At 30.9% G+C, this 17086-nt stretch overlaps 1 protein-coding gene across 1 annotated transcript in view; it reads right to left on the bottom strand.

Annotated features, from left to right (window-relative positions):
* Window positions 1-17028, bottom strand: part of Gaba-b-r2 (gamma-aminobutyric acid type B receptor subunit 2) — a 265450-nt gene extending 248422 nt beyond the window's left edge. The window contains exons 1-2 of the mRNA XM_074244232.1: window positions 15892-17028; window positions 15674-15754 (exon numbers count right to left, since the gene is read on the bottom strand). The gene's annotated coding sequence lies outside the window, so the exon portion shown is untranslated. The remainder of the gene's footprint in view (window positions 1-15673; window positions 15755-15891) is intronic.
* Window positions 17029-17086: the final 58 nt, after the last annotated feature.

Below are 17086 nucleotides of genomic sequence, written 5' to 3'. Positions count from 1 at the left end.
TTGGACGTCTGACAAGTAACGGGCGTGACTACTTTGGTATTGGTTGATCCGGGATACCGAGTAGAGTTGAGAGTAGCATCCTAATATAACCTAGAACCAGTACAGCATCACCCATGCACCCAGAAGCTGACCCACAAGTTCCGAAACCGGCAATTGTCATCTCCAATGCTCCACTTTGCATCCTTTGTTATTTGTTATTTGTTATATATTACATGTTTACGTTAGCTCAATTCTTCACAAGCACACTTTTCTCCCTTCCTTTTAGAAGAGAGAGAAAGAGACAAAAGTACAAACAAAATAAGTTACAATTTTCGCACCGCCGGTTGTGACCCAGTGATAAATGTTCCCTACGCCCGCAACCGGAATTCACAACACTTGAGACAAAGACCTCATATTTACAACACCATTTTCTCTTTTTCAGAAATATTCCCACCCGTCTGTTTCATAAATTTTATTTACATTATTCCTTTCAACGCTAATACAATAAATCATGTCTGAGATAGACAACTAAGTTTTTATGTTAATTAAAAAAGATTTTAGTGATGTTTTTATTGAATCTAGCATTGTGTAAAGTCGAAAGTATAAAAATTCAAACAATTTTAAATAATTCTGGAGAAGAAAAAAACTGAACTCTTTCTCATCGATTCGTTTAATTTAAACTTTGAAAAGTTACAAAAAGTTCGGTTATAATGCATGATGCATGATTCTAAATAAACAATAAATCGATATTTTGTAAAAATAACTCCGAGAAGAGAGTTTGAAATTTGTCTAGTGTAGCAATTACACCAGCACACAAAAAAGGCGAAAAATTGCGAAAAACTGCAGTCACAGCGATGAATAAAATTTTGTGGACCCAGATCAAGTATGATTTTTATGTATTTCAATTCACTGAATCTGAATCTGAACGTTAATTAGCCCGTTGAGCCATCAAAATTTGAAAAAAATAGCAAAAAACTCAAAAAAATTGCAATAAATCATGTACAATGACAGTTGATGCATTTACTATTCAATGGACCAAAGAAAAAATATATAACTTTCCTCCTTTCGCACTCATCCTCAGAACGTTAAGAAAACAGATGAATCTGAGGGAACAGTCGTGGTAATACTCTGGCCAACACTGCCTTGGTATCTGCTGTTCACATCACTACCTACAAAATTACCTCTAATATCTAAGTCTAGCAACAATTTGTTGTTATTTCTTTCCAGACAAGAATCACATCCACTGGCACATGTGACATACGTCGTTCATAACTTACTCCAAAATATTTAAAAAATTTTTGTATTTAGTATCTAAGAAATAATTCGTTTTACTTTTACTTTTAGTTTATAATTTACAGTACCCTTGAAATCTGTATAAGAGAAACCTAGCCCAACTTTCCCACTATTTGATGACGCTCATGGGAATCACCCAAATCTCTTTGTATTAATATCTATCAGAATTTAACGACTTTGTTTTTCTAACTTTCAAATTTGTATTACGGTAAAGTCACCATCACATTTTCCGCTTAAAGTCGTAAAAGTAAGACCTATACGACAATAGTTCAAACTACGCATAGGTTTATCCGGGTTTCGAAAAATCTAGAAAACGCTATGACGCTTGTTTTCGACAAAATACCCTTGAGCTCTCTTTCATTTTTTTGATTTAATTTACCTATGAGTCCCATACAATCACCGATATTGCTAACCCTATATAAACCGCCCAAAAATCATTTTTAGGCAGTTAGATTTCGACCAGGATACCACTGATTAGCTATACGATTCAGTGCTTTGCTCGTGGTTAGGTTATACTTAGTAGCACTAACGAGGTAAATTCATTCGACAATTCGAGATTTGCCATAATTATATTCCGATTTTTCTTTGTATTCAATTTCCGCCGTTGAGCGTTGATTTTTCCGCGAGAATCGCGAAGATTATTATTTTCCGCTGGAGAACGTTGATTAGATTTAATGATTTCACCGCGTAAATTCGTAAAATTTTATTTAATAAATAAGATTAATAAAAATATTTCCGCAAAAGCGTCGACTATATTTTCAGGTTTTCTTTTCAATGTTCTATAATTTTCTTAAATCAAGACATTTTTTCTATCAATGTGTGAAGGGATACACTATAAAAATATTGTTAAAAATTCATGCAGTTTTTCAAATTCCATGAAATTTTAGTATCTACGAACTAAGTTAAACTTGATCGAATTCTATAAGATTATCAATAATATCTTGAAATTTTTATTGAAACTATTCATAAAACCCGTATTAAATTTTCAAAAATAGAACGCTAAATAATGTAAGTCAAATTTCAATCAGGATGATGAAAAATGTCTTTTTTCAATAACTCGATTTCAATTCAATAATAAATTATTGATTTAATATTATGCAAATTAATTATTTTTAATACATCAAGATAACTACTAAAATTACCTTTCTTTTGTATAATTTAGAAAATCAAAATGGTGCGTTATTCAAGTAATTAAACCTTTTTCATCACATCTACACCGATAGTTTAAATTTTTTACCCTGTTTTGCGGAAAGAAAGTGCGACTTTTACCTCATAGAATAACATATATAAACAAACGAAGAGCTTAACATTTGCACTAACCTTCCCACAAAAATAATAGCACAAAGTTTAAACTTTTGGTTACAAATATGATGAAAAATAGCATACACGCTAGCGAGAAGTAAGATATCCCAATCCGCATGTTTATCACCCTCGACTTCTGCTCAGGAGACAATTTTACACACGGGTTGGAATGTCCTACTTTCCTTCCTCGGTGCATAATATACTATTATAAAATAATTTTTGCAATTTTTTAATAACCAAAGATTCTAAAAATGTACTGATATATTTTTCAAAAATTATAATCCCTGCTAATATTATAAATGTGAATGTAAGTTTGTTTGTTACCCTTTCACGCGGAAACTACTCAACCGATCATCATGAAACTTTGTACCCATATTCTTGGAGGTATTAGAAGTAACATAGGATACTTTTTTTATTAAAAAAAAAAAAATTTATTCTTTACGAAAAATAAAAAAATTTTTTGTCGAAAAATCTCAAAATCTAGCTACTTCAACGCCATCTAGCATGCGAGCGAAACCGTGGATAAGACCCAATTACTTATAAATGGATGTCTGTAACTTTCAGAAAATCATTGATTGAAAAATGTAATTATCCTACTGTTTTAAGAATTAATAATTTAAGAAATTTCATGAATTTATTTTTATTAAAAAATAAACATTTATTATCATTAAAAAATAAAAAGATTTCTAAAACTGTAAAATGATAAAATTGGCCTACTGGACCTCTGCGGAGATTATGTAAGTTCAAAATTGAGCTTTAAGAGTTTAATAGGTCGCGTAGGCTCAACTTACATTTTTAAAACTGTGAATTTAACCTTAATGGCCTATTTTATACCGATAAGGATGAAAATACAGTTTTAAATTTAAATGCAAGCCCAACAAAAAAAGAAACGAGGCTCATAAGGCTGCAACTACGTTTTTAATTTTGACTTGGGATATACTTGATCTGATATGTGATTATACAAATTATTTTCTATCGAGTTATTGAACTAGATTATGCGACAAAACACTTGATAATTTAACGTGCTTTAAATTATTTGAATACTCTAAATTTTTAAATCACAATCAATACTCTCAATGTACGTAATCGCTATCTCATGAATTATGCATCAATATATACATATATATAACGACGAATCTCATTCCATTGACTTAAATCATTTATTTCTCTAATTAAAATAAAATATTGAAATTTAATAATTTAATTCTACTAGACTCCTGCAATGTCACAATTTGTAGATGTAAAAAAATAATTGTTATTCTTGGCACAAGATCGCGGTAAATTTTATCTAGTCAATATATATATAACAGCTTTCTCAGCAGCTTCTTACTTGCAAATTCGGTAAATGAATTATTTTTTACCCTATTCCTTTTTTATTCAATTTCTTTAGCTGCTAATTATAATTATCAACCTATTCTCAAAATTACTGTTTAAAGAGTAATACACTAGTCACAAAAATTAAGGGATATAAAAAAAATTCCAAATTTTTTGGTGATTTTCAGCGAGCTGTAACTCCGAGGAAAATGATCGCACAGAAAAAAAAAAAAAAGCAAATTGTAGCTCCAAGTGTCTAGTTTTTAGATATGATCATGAAAATTTTTTGTCATCGTCAGGTCTGGAGAAATCCTAAGAAAACTACTGAAAAAAATTTTTCGAAATTTTTTTCGTCTTAAAAAGGTCTACGGGCTTCAAAAAAATTTTTTCGATTGTTTCGTTTAAAAGCTCTTTTAGTAAATTTAATACCCTTTAATTTGACGTAATCAAAAAGCCTGTACGATAATTTGCCGCGGAGTTATCGTCAATCAAAGCAAAAAGTTTTTTTGACTTTGGAAATCAATAACTCTGGAAATAATGACCGTATAGGAAATCGAAGGAGGGTTTTGAAAACTACACAATATTCTCTATAAGAAAACGTAAACCGCTTTTGAAGAAAACATTTTTTTGAATTGAAAACTCGGACTGAAAAAAAGACAAAATTCACATAATTAAGGATATTTGGATAACTTGGTATAACTTTGGATAAAATGGATGAACGAAGGATATCGTTGGTAATTTTTAACTTCAAAGTATCCCCTAAAATCCCTAAGAAATTCAAAGCGCTGCGATTTTTTGTTCATAGTGCCCAGAAGCTTCAAATTCTGTGTTTTCGCAAAAATCACCATTATGAGCAATTTTGTGATTTTTATTCATTTTTCCATTGAAAAAAATTTTTTTCAAAATTCTTTATTTTTTCGATCAAAGAGATTGATTTTTCAAGAAATTAAAAAAAAAAATTTCAATTTTTTCGAAAATTTTTTCGAAATTTTCTCAATTTTTTTCGACTGTTGTTTTACCGCCGGCATTAGCGTTACCCAAAGCGTACCACGTGGAGGTTGCTCGGTCGGATTTACGCTTCTCACACACGTGTGAGTGTGTGTGTGTGTGTGTGTGTCTTTGTCTGCGTGTTTGTCTGTTTGCAGCTGCCGAATGACCTCTGTACGCACGGCAGTAACTGCTCAGTACCGTGTATTGCCACCTCTGTTCCGAATCACAGCTCGTAAACGCTCTTGCATGTTGATGCATCGTCGAATATCACGTTGCGAAATTCCTTGCCAACAACGTAACAACGCTTGAGTCAACTGATGAAGATTGTGCAGTTGCGGATAGTCTCGCCGCAATCGACGCCCAAGCATGTCCCAAACATGCTCAATTGGGTTCAAATCAGGACTCATCGCTGGATGATTAAGCGTTGTTACGTTGTTGGCGCGGAGAAAAGTTCGCGTACGAACTGCAGTGTGAGGACGAGCATTATCCTGCATCAAAATGAACCGTCTTGCCCCCATGCGTGTGCGCATAGGCAGGACGTGTGGCTCCAGAATTTCGTCGACGTACCTATCGGCAGTCAACGTCCCACGAACGATGACCAACGGGGTTCTGGTATTGAAGGACACGCCTGCCCACACCATGACTGATCCACCATTGAAAGCTGTAACTGGTCTCGTAAAACCATCCCGATCTCGTTCTCCACGACGGCGCCAAACGAGAGATCGTCTATCGCTGCCATGAAGACAAAATCGAGATTCGTCAGTCCATAATACACTGGTCCACTGTCTACGACCCCAATGGTGATGATCATGAGCATAGGCCAATCGGGCTCGGCGATGTCGTGGAGTGAGCATAGGCACGCGATTTGCGCGTCTAGCGCGTAGTCCTTGCTCTCGAAAGCGATTTCGAACCGTCGATGCCGATATGTGTTGTTGGGGAGGACGTTGTCGACGATTGCGAAATTGATGAGCGATCGTGTGGGCATGCGCAGTAGGGTTTCGACGAGCTTCTCGAATGATAGCTCGATCATCACGCTCGGTAGTGATTCGTAGTCTACCTTGACCCGGACGACGATCGTAACTTTGAGTCGCGTTAAATCGGGCATAGGCCCGACTGATAACGGACTGGCTCACTCCCAAATTTCTTGAAAAATCAATCTCTTTGATCGAAAAATAAAGAATTTTGAAAAAAATTTTTTTCAATGGAAAAATGAATAAAAATCACAAAATTGCTCATAATGGTGATTTTTGCGAAAACACAGAATTTGAAGCTTCTGGGCACTATGAACAAAAAATCGCAGCGCTTTGAATTTCTTAGGGATTTTAGGGGATACTTTGAAGTTAAAAATTACCAACGATATCCTTCGTTCATCCATTTTATCCAAAGTTATACCAAGTTATCCAAATATCCTTAATTATGTGAATTTTTGTCTTTTTTCAGTCCGAGTTTTCAATTCAAAAAAATGTTTTCTTCAAAAGCGGTTTACGTTTTCTTATAGAGAATATTGTGTAGTTTTCAAAACCCTCCTTCGATTTCCTATACGGTCATTATTTCCAGAGTTATTGATTTCCAAAGTCAAAAAAACTTTTTGCTTTGATTGACGATAACTCCGCGGCAAATTATCGTACAGGCTTTTTGATTACGTCAAATTAAAGGGTATTAAATTTACTAAAAGAGCTTTTAAACGAAACAATCGAAAAAATTTTTTTGAAGCCCGTAGATCTTTTTTAAGACGAAAAAAATTTCGAAAAATTTTTTTTCAGTAGTTTTCTTAGGATTTCTCCAGACCTGACGATGACAAAAAATTTTCATGATCATATCTAAAAACTAGACACTTGGAGCTACAATTTGCTTTTTTTTTTTTTTGTGCGATCATTTTCCTCGGAGTTACAGCTCGCTGAAAATCACCAAAAAATTTGGAATTTTTTTTATATCCCTTAATTTTTGTGACTAGTGTAGTAATTGTTGTTCTTGTTACTATAATTTTATTTGATTTGTTTATGAATGGAGAAATTTATAGGAGCGCAGTATAAACTAACACTATCAAACCCGTATAAATGTGCTTGCGAACAATAAATATTTAGTGCACATGTATACAGAACAGTATGATAATTACAGTGTAACTATTGGCAATGGGTCAATCCACGGCAATTGCGCATTGATACTATTAAAATAGCGTTGGTAATACTGGACGGCGATAACAATACATCCATTAGTTAGATAAGTGAATTTAATACCCTTTTACATCTACTAAATCGGTCAATAATGATTTAATAAATCTCAATCACTGTTTATACGGATATATTACTCTATAATTGCTTATACCACATTGTGGGATAGAATTTAAATTACACACATATTACATTAAATCATATATCATGTTACAGATTACACAAATTCGAGTGTTCATTGATAGCAACAATTATTATTAATCATTAATATTGTTCAACTTTTAACTTACTGAGCTCTGAAAAATATCAAATTTTTGGATTCAACATTGATTTTTATTAAAAATATTAAGTGCAAGTACGAAGGGATGTTCTATTATCGTCTATATGATGATAATAGTCACTGTTAGGAAGTTTGCAGACAAACTTCTCGATTATAATGATACTGAAGAGGTGAAGTCTCGGTAGGCATGTGAAAAGCAAAGCCTTTCAGATAAAATATTAGATTAATTTTGGTTTCATGTGAAATTTTTCGGAAATTTCTTTCTGCTGTAAAATATTTGTGTGCCAGATATATTTTTGACTGAGAAATTATGGCATGAGATATGATAACAGATAAATGTAAAAATATAAAACCGAAAAATTAAACTGAAAATTACAACATTTTAATCGAGATAAATAGCGGTTAATTGTTCAATCAATGTATATATAATGTAATTTAAATACGGATTTTCATGAAATCATTAATGGTTGGTGAGATATAATAATTTCAAAATTGATTACTGTGAACATTAATCGCGGATAAAACTATTATCATCTACAACAATTATCGCCAGCAATTAAAATACAAAATTATGAACCACCTAAGAATAATTGTAATCATAGCTGATACTATTCATTACAGCGGCAATAAATAAAGTGTATATGTTTAATTTACGGCAAAATACAATAATGATAACTTAGTAATATTAAGAACCTGAAAAAAAAAATTTATTGTTTGAAATTAATGAATTAATATTTGTTTGAACATACATTGCATTAAAAAGAAAAAATAGTATATTACACCCCTAGGGAAGTAAAGTAAGAAAAGTCTCAAATCACATGCAATCTGATGAGGCAAACATGTGATCTGAGGCTTTCTTATTTACTTCCCGAGGAGTGTATACTATTTTTCTTTCCCCGACGGAGGCGGAAAGCGGCAACTTCGTTTAGTGCAGTGGGGCTAAAGTTGACGCTTTACGCCCAGAGGGGAAAAAAAGTCATTTTTCGAATTTTACTCCTGTATTGAGATATTCAGATTGAATTTATTCGAAAAATTCTCAAACATAACGCAACATGGATTGGATTGGAGTAATGCTAACGCGGTTCCGATCTAATCTTCCCCATAACATCTATGGGGAAAGGAGAGAGAAGTATGTTTAGTCGGTATTGTTGCAAAATAATATTGACTTCTGAGTCCGACATACCCAGGCGAATACCTAGTTCTGGCATCTATACCAAGTTCTGGCATACGTAAATGTATTTCACCTCTTCTATAAAAAAAAAAAAAAAAAAAAAAAAAAACACAGATACCATCGCGGGAATAACCAGGGAAGCTTCGTAGGACCTCGAAATATCGACATCCGATGAAAACTCGATTTTCAAAAAACGGAGTAAAACCAATAACTTTCCGATTTTAAAAAATTTTTAATTTTCTTAACGGGAAGTTAAAAATTAAATCCTCTCGAAAAATCACATTTTTTGAAAAATTGTACCATCAATTGGCTGTAAACAATTGAATACTTCATTTTGCAAGAAAAAAATTTGTGATATTCGGATTCAGCAGATCAATATACATAACTAAGTTTAGCTTCATTCATCGAGCTTACAATTTTACAAACATATAATTTCGTATCTACATCGAAGAACTTTAAATGAGTTTTTCTCAAGTCTATTTTTCAGCTGGTTATGACAACCATAATTCAACAACCATTTAATGAATATTGATGAAATTCTTACAGCTTTTTGATGGTATTAACAACTAGTCCATAATCAAAGGATTTTTCATTTGTACTTAAAATTTCGATTGTTTTTGACAACAAACTAATGATTTTTTGATCGAAAATCGATAAAAAAATCTCAAAAGCCGCTTTATTTATCTAGTGCAGAAAGTCTTGTTAAGGATTACGTACTTGTTATTAATAGTCTCATTAATTCTTCGACGATAATTAGTAATTTACATGCATGAACCCAGTACCCAGTTTCCAGCCTAATGGATTAACGTTTTAATTTACTTTATTGCTAATAGATTCTTTATTATATTAGCTGTTGATTAATAAATTACAATTATCATATTGCATTATATCGTATTTGTTTTTATTGTATTTATTGAAATCCTCGAACCACCTGACCTATTATTTACAATTTGGTTTGATGATTTTAACATCAAACTCTTTTTAATTAATTAACAATGCGTAATTTCACAAAAGCTCTATGTGTTATCTGCATTACATTTTATTCGAATTACGCATCCACTCGATTAAGAACTCAAATTTTGTACTCGTAATAACATAAAAGAAATATCTATATTTTTCTGTAATTATTAAATGTAAATGTTCTTTTTAAGCTACAAATTATTTTTCTGTTTCACTATGGTTAAAATATTAATCTATATGCTCATCAAACATGAACTTAATTTTCCCATTTACCCACAAGATCTCAAATTCATGACTTACATATTTAAAAATTATCGTTTTACCGATGCTCAATTATAATAATAAAAAACATATTTAGCATTCTGTAAGTGATTTAGAAAAAAACCTTTGTAAGGTTGAACTACAAAAGAATTTCTTTCTGTTCATTAAATTTTGCAAAAGATCATTACAAATAATTGAAAAAATAAAAAATGGAGATTTTCAATACACATTCACAACGATATTTGAAGATGTTAAATAAGTTAGAAATGATTATTCGCCAATTACTAAATTAGTTTTCAACCGAATAACTAAACTTATAAAGCGTGTTAATTTGTTGGAAAAGTTTGGAGAAATTTAATTCGCATCAACAGATATTTGGTACTACCTCTGCCAAGAAAAATACTTTTTCGATACTTTTATTAGAATATTTAACTGATAAATATAACAATTTATTCATTGTATTATATTCTATTATTCAAATTGTAATTATACTAATATAATTAGTATATATAAATATATAGTACAATAGTATAATACAAAGCTTTGTATTAGTTATCTACATATATATAGGAGACTTTTTATAGATATAGTCACTCATCACCATATCTCTGGAACTATAAGACCTAGGGGCTTGAAATTTAACAGGAATATTCCTTTCGACGAGTAGAAGTCAGCTAAGAACTGATTTTATAAAATTCCACCCACAAGGGAGGTTGCGGGAGAGTTAACTATGAAAAATTCCCGTTTTTAAACTATAGCTCCTATAGACTCCAAATTCTCATTTCAAATTTTTTTCTTCGTATCATTTATTATTCATTTTTGAAAAAAAGCCACGCAAACATAATAATGATTGCACATTGAAAGTTGCAATGAATATTGTTAATTAATTGTTGTTAATATTGTTAATTTCATTAAATTTGGAATTTGTGAAAGTCAAAGCAATACTCTAATTAAATTTCAAGTTTAGATTTAAAAATACAATTCTATAAAATGGCCAGCAAAGCGGTCGGGTAACAGCTAGTTAAAAATAATTTTAAATATTTAATTCAATACTAGTTGAATTTTACTGCTCATAACGTTCTAATCTATAATTTATGCATTAAATTATGAAGCTTTAGTTTTTAATAATTATTCATGACATTATGGATGAAAAGTGATGGTAAAAATTTATTGATAAAATATAATAAGAGTAAAAACTTTTTTTTAACTTACCGCTTAGAAAATGAGGAAGTTATTGGTTTTATCCCGTTTTCTGAAAATAGTAATTTCATCAAATCACGATGTTTTGAGGTCCTAGGAAGTATCCCTGACGATTTTTACGATGATATGCTTATGCGTGTGTGGGCACAAAGAATAACTTTTAAGCGGATTTACCGATCGATTCCTAAAACTAATAAGTTCTTAATATAAAAAAAAAAAAAAAATCACGTTTATCGCTGCCGGACCGATTGGAATCGGTTGATTCGTTCGTGAGTTATCGTTGACGAAAAAAAGTGATTTTTTCAAATAACTCCGAAATTTTTGGTCTGATCAATTTGCGTTTAAAAGTAAATCATATGATTCAAAAAACTGCGTCGAACGCCTTCAACCGCGTAAAAATCGGTTTATTCATTCAAAAGTAATTGCAGTTTGAAAATTTAAATAATAGTATTTTATTGAACTTCTATCAGACTTTTGAGCTCGAAAAGCTTAACAAGATAGAACAGCTAACTCTTTGACCTTGATGAGCTCAAAATAATACATAAATTACATTTTTGAGCTCAAAAATTTCATAGGCGCAATTTTAAGTGTTTGATATGGAATTAGCGAGAAGTTACAAAGATTGCCTTTAGGATCAACCATTTTTTTAATTTTTAGTAGATTTTATAGATATCTAACTATTGCATTGGTCCTGATGACGGAACTTTTCCGAAATTTTGCTATATTTTAACTCAGCTCGTCAAGCGGATTCAGAAAATGCATACTTATGGTTCAAAAATTTATATATGGATGTATTTATAAATATATTTACATACGATATAATTGGCCTTGTCTCTCCTCTAACTCCCGCAATTTTATACGGATCTCAGTAAAACGTAATATACTCGTTCTTAGGACAATTTTTGAGGTTAAGTTCTTAGATGAGCCAAATCTGTTGATTAGTTCAGAAATGAGAGCAATTTAAAAATCGCAAAAATTTTCACTTTTAAAAACACACACACCGATATCCTCGCGGGAATAGCCAGGGAAGCTTCCTAGGACCTCAAAACGTCGAGATCTGATGAAAACTCGATTTTCGAAAAACGGAGTAAAATCAGTAACTTCCCGATTTTTTTTAATTTTCAATTTTCTTAGCGGAAAGTTAAAAATTAAACGCGATATTCTATTGAATTTCTGTTAATTGCATCTGAAAGCATATTAAACAAGCTTTAATTTGCATACCTTACTAACAGAGTTTAGGCTGTAAGTTACCTACTTTCTCAGACACATTTAATAAATTTTACTTTTGCATTTGTTTTGACGTCATTGATTTATTGTAACAGAAGTTAAATATTATTGTCAATATTATTTTATAAAAAATGTTTTTTTTTTTTTTAACCAAAAAATCTACTTTCATTTCGGCTGCCGAATGGACTTTTTTTTTATTTAGAATTGAAAATTTTTTTTAACATCAAACATTTTTTAATTAATTGTAAATTTACAAAAAATTTTATGCAGCAAAAATGATCTGTTAAAGTATATAATATCTGTGTTGATAATATACTGGATCTCATTCAAGAGTTTTAATTTTAATTTAATTTTTTAAATCTGTCTGTGAATTTCTTGAATTAATTTAAACTGAATATCCTAAAGTAAAAGAAAAATTTTAAAGAAAATACTTTTCTTGTATAAAGTAGTTTTTTTTCAGTGAAGAAATTTTTCCGAGTTTCCAAATTAATTACCTTCCACTTTGAAGTATCTGTCATATATACACATGTGTACATATTATAATATCATTATATGTGGTCATTTTAAACGTAATATATTCATAGCCGGAGTAGCAGTGGTGCATCTGAGCGGGAAATAACCGAGGTCACTTCACCTCCTCTGTACATATACGAACAAGTATCTGTGTAATGTATACCAAGCTCATGTATTGTTTCGCGTTTATAGCCTGTACACATATATACGTCGGTCGAAAATTCCATAATTATTATATATCCTCTTATATACATGCATGCATGTATAAACCTTTCTCTTAATCAAATATCCAAAACTCAATCATATTACGGCAGAATTAATAATTGTCTCAGCTATTATATTAATTTAAACGGAAATTAATGAGAGTTTACATAATTAAATTCTCCCGCCGCGCTCCTAATTCAAATGTCACTGAATTTTGTGATACTTGATTAGCCGACGTGCTCTTTTGTATCTCGCTACATTCATGTATAATCTTCTTTCATTTTTGTTGTTTTTTTTCTTCTCAATTTAATTGAATTTTGTACTTTGATGTTGGAACGTAAATGTACATGTTAGTACACATTCACGAGTATGTAAACACCAGCAAATCCGCATTGTGCTGAAATCAATCTAATTCCGCAGCATAGCAGCTTTAATTTATTCAAAAACAGTTACCAATTGTAAAAGAATTTTAGAATATGTTTATATATTACGGTAATGAAAAAATAAATTATTCAAAAGAAGAGATTGAATTATAAAAACTATTTGAATATTGAAATTTATTATCTTATTATAATTATAATCAAGATAAATTAAATTAATGACTGGTTTATAGTCATTTAGAAGATAAAAATTAAAAATTAACACTCTGAAAAGAACTACTTGATTAAAGAAAAACGTTACCTTAAAAATGACACTCCCGCTTCAACATATTGTAATCTTATAAAAATGTATTTATTTCGTTCGTAAATTTATAAAAAGTGTGTAAATATGTATAACTAAACTAGCTATTGCCCGCCCGCTCCTCTTGGCACTTTATAGAATTGTAGTTTTAGATCTAGATTTGAAATTCAATTGGAATATTATTTTGACTGGCACAGGTTCCACATTCCATCGAATCGGAAGTAGAATTTATTGAAATCCGTATTGAGATGATCTCTACATGACAAATAAAAGATCCTTACCAAATTTGCAGCTTTTTGAAGCTATATTTTAAAAATTAAGATTTTTTATTGTTAACACCAACCCCCGCGATCTTTATTGGAGGTGATTCGGTGTAAAATTCGTTCTTAGATCATTTTTGTATCACATGTAGACGACTTCTATTAAATTTCGAGTCTATAGGAGCTATAGCTTGGAAATTTAAAATTTTCATTGTTAGTACCTACCACCGCAACCCTCTGTGGGGTGAGATATCGTAAAATTCATTGATAGATTATTTCTACATCTCTTACAGAAGATTCCTACTAAATTTGAAGTCGATAGGAGCTATAGTTTGAAAACGGGAATTTTTCATTGTTAACGTCCCCGCAACCCTCCTTGTGGGTGGAATTTCGTAAAATCCGTTCTTAGCTGACCTCTACTTGGCAAAAGGAATATTCCTGCAAAATTCCAAGTCTCTAGGTCTTATAACTCCAGAGATATAATAATGAGTGACTATATCTATAGAAAGTCTCCTATATATATATATATATATATATATATATATATATATATATATATATATATATATATATATATATATATATATATATATATATATATATATTAGGTTAATTTTCAAAAACTGCTGACCGAAGGATATCATAGTGTACACAATTCAATCATAGTTCACACATGGTGTTTAATATTTTATTATCTATCAGTTCATAAAAATTTGAGATAAACTTATATCTTAAAGGGTTACATAGGTTTGGGAGCTTCAAGTAATCAGAATTTTTGTTTTATCTTATTAAATTCGACAACATATCAAGAATATTATCCTAAATTTCAAGATGATCGGAGTAAAGGTTTAGGAGATAGAATCTTGGGAAGTTTGGCTCTCAAGGCCACTTTTCCTTTGAATACTCAAAACTCAAAACTTTAAACGCTTTTTTCTCGAAACGGTATTTTCAAAGTCGGTTATTAAGATTTCTCGAAAACTACAGAACCGATCTTGATGAAATTTGACACGAGTCTTTGCGATACTATTGACAAGAATTTAGACAAAAGATTTTTTTTAAATTGCAACCGATTTTAAGAAATAAAAATCTGATGCAACTTTGAGCGAAATTTGAATTTTTTTTTAAACTCTGCCAAAAATTCAAATTCAAATTTTTTTTCTTATCAACGGCCAAATTCTAGTATTAGATATAAATTGAAAGATCTAATTTGATTTTTTGATTTCTCATGATCCTGTCATGAGTTACGCTGTCAACACGAAAGCATTTTTTTCAGAGGGATTTCTGGAAGAGACGTCGCAATGGCTCAATTTTAAATATTTCCCTACGAAAATATCAGAAGATGTTTATTAGATATGTATCTTCAGTTTCAAAAAAATTTAATTATTAATTTAAGAAAAATATTGTTGAAAATATGCTTTTTTACCCGGAGTAAACCCATGTAACCTCTTAATGATAACCAAAAATAATTCATAAGAAGACACCCTGATAGCCACCTTATCTATAACTTACTGTCAATCTACGTCCGCAATTTGAAGCAAACTTGACGGAAAGAGTTGGCAAAGCGAGCGATTACCTATTAGTTACCTATAACTTACTCTGCAAATAGACGTCAAAACTTGCTGTACAAGTATTTCCTTCAAATTGTAGTAAAGTTGAAAAGAAATTTAACTACAAGTTTGATTGTTAACTTGTATTCAAGTTGCGGCCGTAGATTTCCGTCAATTTGCTTACAACTGTTGTTGAGAGAAGAATTACCGCCAACTTGATGTATAAATTAATCGTAACTGCTGGAAGTCAACACTTACTGAGAAAGCGCTGGCTATCAGGGCAGTGTTTATTACTGACTAGATAATCCAGACCTACTTACTTGAGAACTGCCAAGGACAAAGATATCTACAGCTAGTAGATTGGATGACCATCGTTTCTTCTTGAATTTCTTCATAATATTCTTTTGTTTAGTATTTTAAATTGGGAATATAAAAACCAATAGTAAAAAAAAAAATAAAATGTCACATGATTAAAAATCAAATAATTTTTTTTATTTAATTTAATGATTAAGGTCAGAAAAAAAAAACTGCACTGTACCTTTGAACAGATATACACGGAAAGAAAACTGTATGAAAAATTACGGTAAAAAGATCGTAATTTTTAGTATAGAATATTATAATGCCGGACCTAAACTCAAACATCGTAATTTTTACGATGCAGTATCGTAAATTTCTATCACTTAAATTAAAAAGAAGCTTAGGTTACCGAAAAAAATAATTCTGCATCACCGAGGAATCGGACCCGGAGATCACTCTGCCACAAGTCTAAGGTTTATCCCCTCACGCTATCAGAGGGATGTTTAAATTTTATGTTCAGTTACATAATAAGACCCTCTATACAGTAATTGGTCATCTTTTGGTGGTGGCGCCGCAAACTACTGGACTCTGTCTTTCTTTTATTAAAACATATAGTATGCGTCCTTATTCACTTGCTCTTACAAAAAAAAAATTTACTAAATAACATCGTAATTTTCAATAATTCAAATTGTATTCTGTAGACGGCAGCATCGTAAAAATCAAGATACTAAAAGTATAGTCCTGGATTACGATATTACTATTGTAATTTTTCATATAATTTTTTTTCCGGGTATGTTAATCTTTCATAAGTTATAAAAATAATAGCCAGATGAAATAATAAAAAATAACAAAATTTAAAATCAGTTAATAAATCAACACAAAAAATTTAATTACTGATTTTTCTGAAAATCAAAACAATCTTGTCAATTATTTTTTTTCAGACATTGTAATTATATTTCCGAATAAATGTATGTAAATAGATAAATAAACGCATATATCAAAACAGAGGCTAGTCTACAGCTGGTCCAAAACACTACAATGTAACCATTACAAAATATGTTAACGCTTATGCAGTGTTGCCAGACTTTTCAAACGGTCAGTTTCTCGTTCGTGATTGGCTAAAATAAGTACATAAACAGCAAAAAGTTTTAGATTGGTCAATAATGGCTCTCAAGTATATATATGTACCGTACACTTTAACATAAACTTTTGACTACGAAAGTCGCGAGGGTTCTATCTCAAGTTATTCTAAAATCTTTTGTTTTAAAATAAATCTTTTATCTAATGTTCTTTGTCATTACTTAAGTATTTCTTATTTTAAGTATAAGTGAGTTTGCTAATGTACTTACTAATGATTCATGACTAATTACATGCCCAAAATTTCTTAAAAATACGGATTCCAAAATTAATCTTCAAAAAGAAGTATTATTCTTTCA

This window comes from Cotesia typhae, unplaced genomic scaffold, assembly GCF_013202065.1.
Source record: "Cotesia typhae breed Kobodo isofemale line unplaced genomic scaffold, CoteBio_Ctyphae contig_43, whole genome shotgun sequence".
NCBI lineage: Eukaryota > Metazoa > Arthropoda > Insecta > Hymenoptera > Braconidae > Cotesia > Cotesia typhae.
This window is presented reverse-complemented; position numbering and strand designations above follow the sequence as displayed.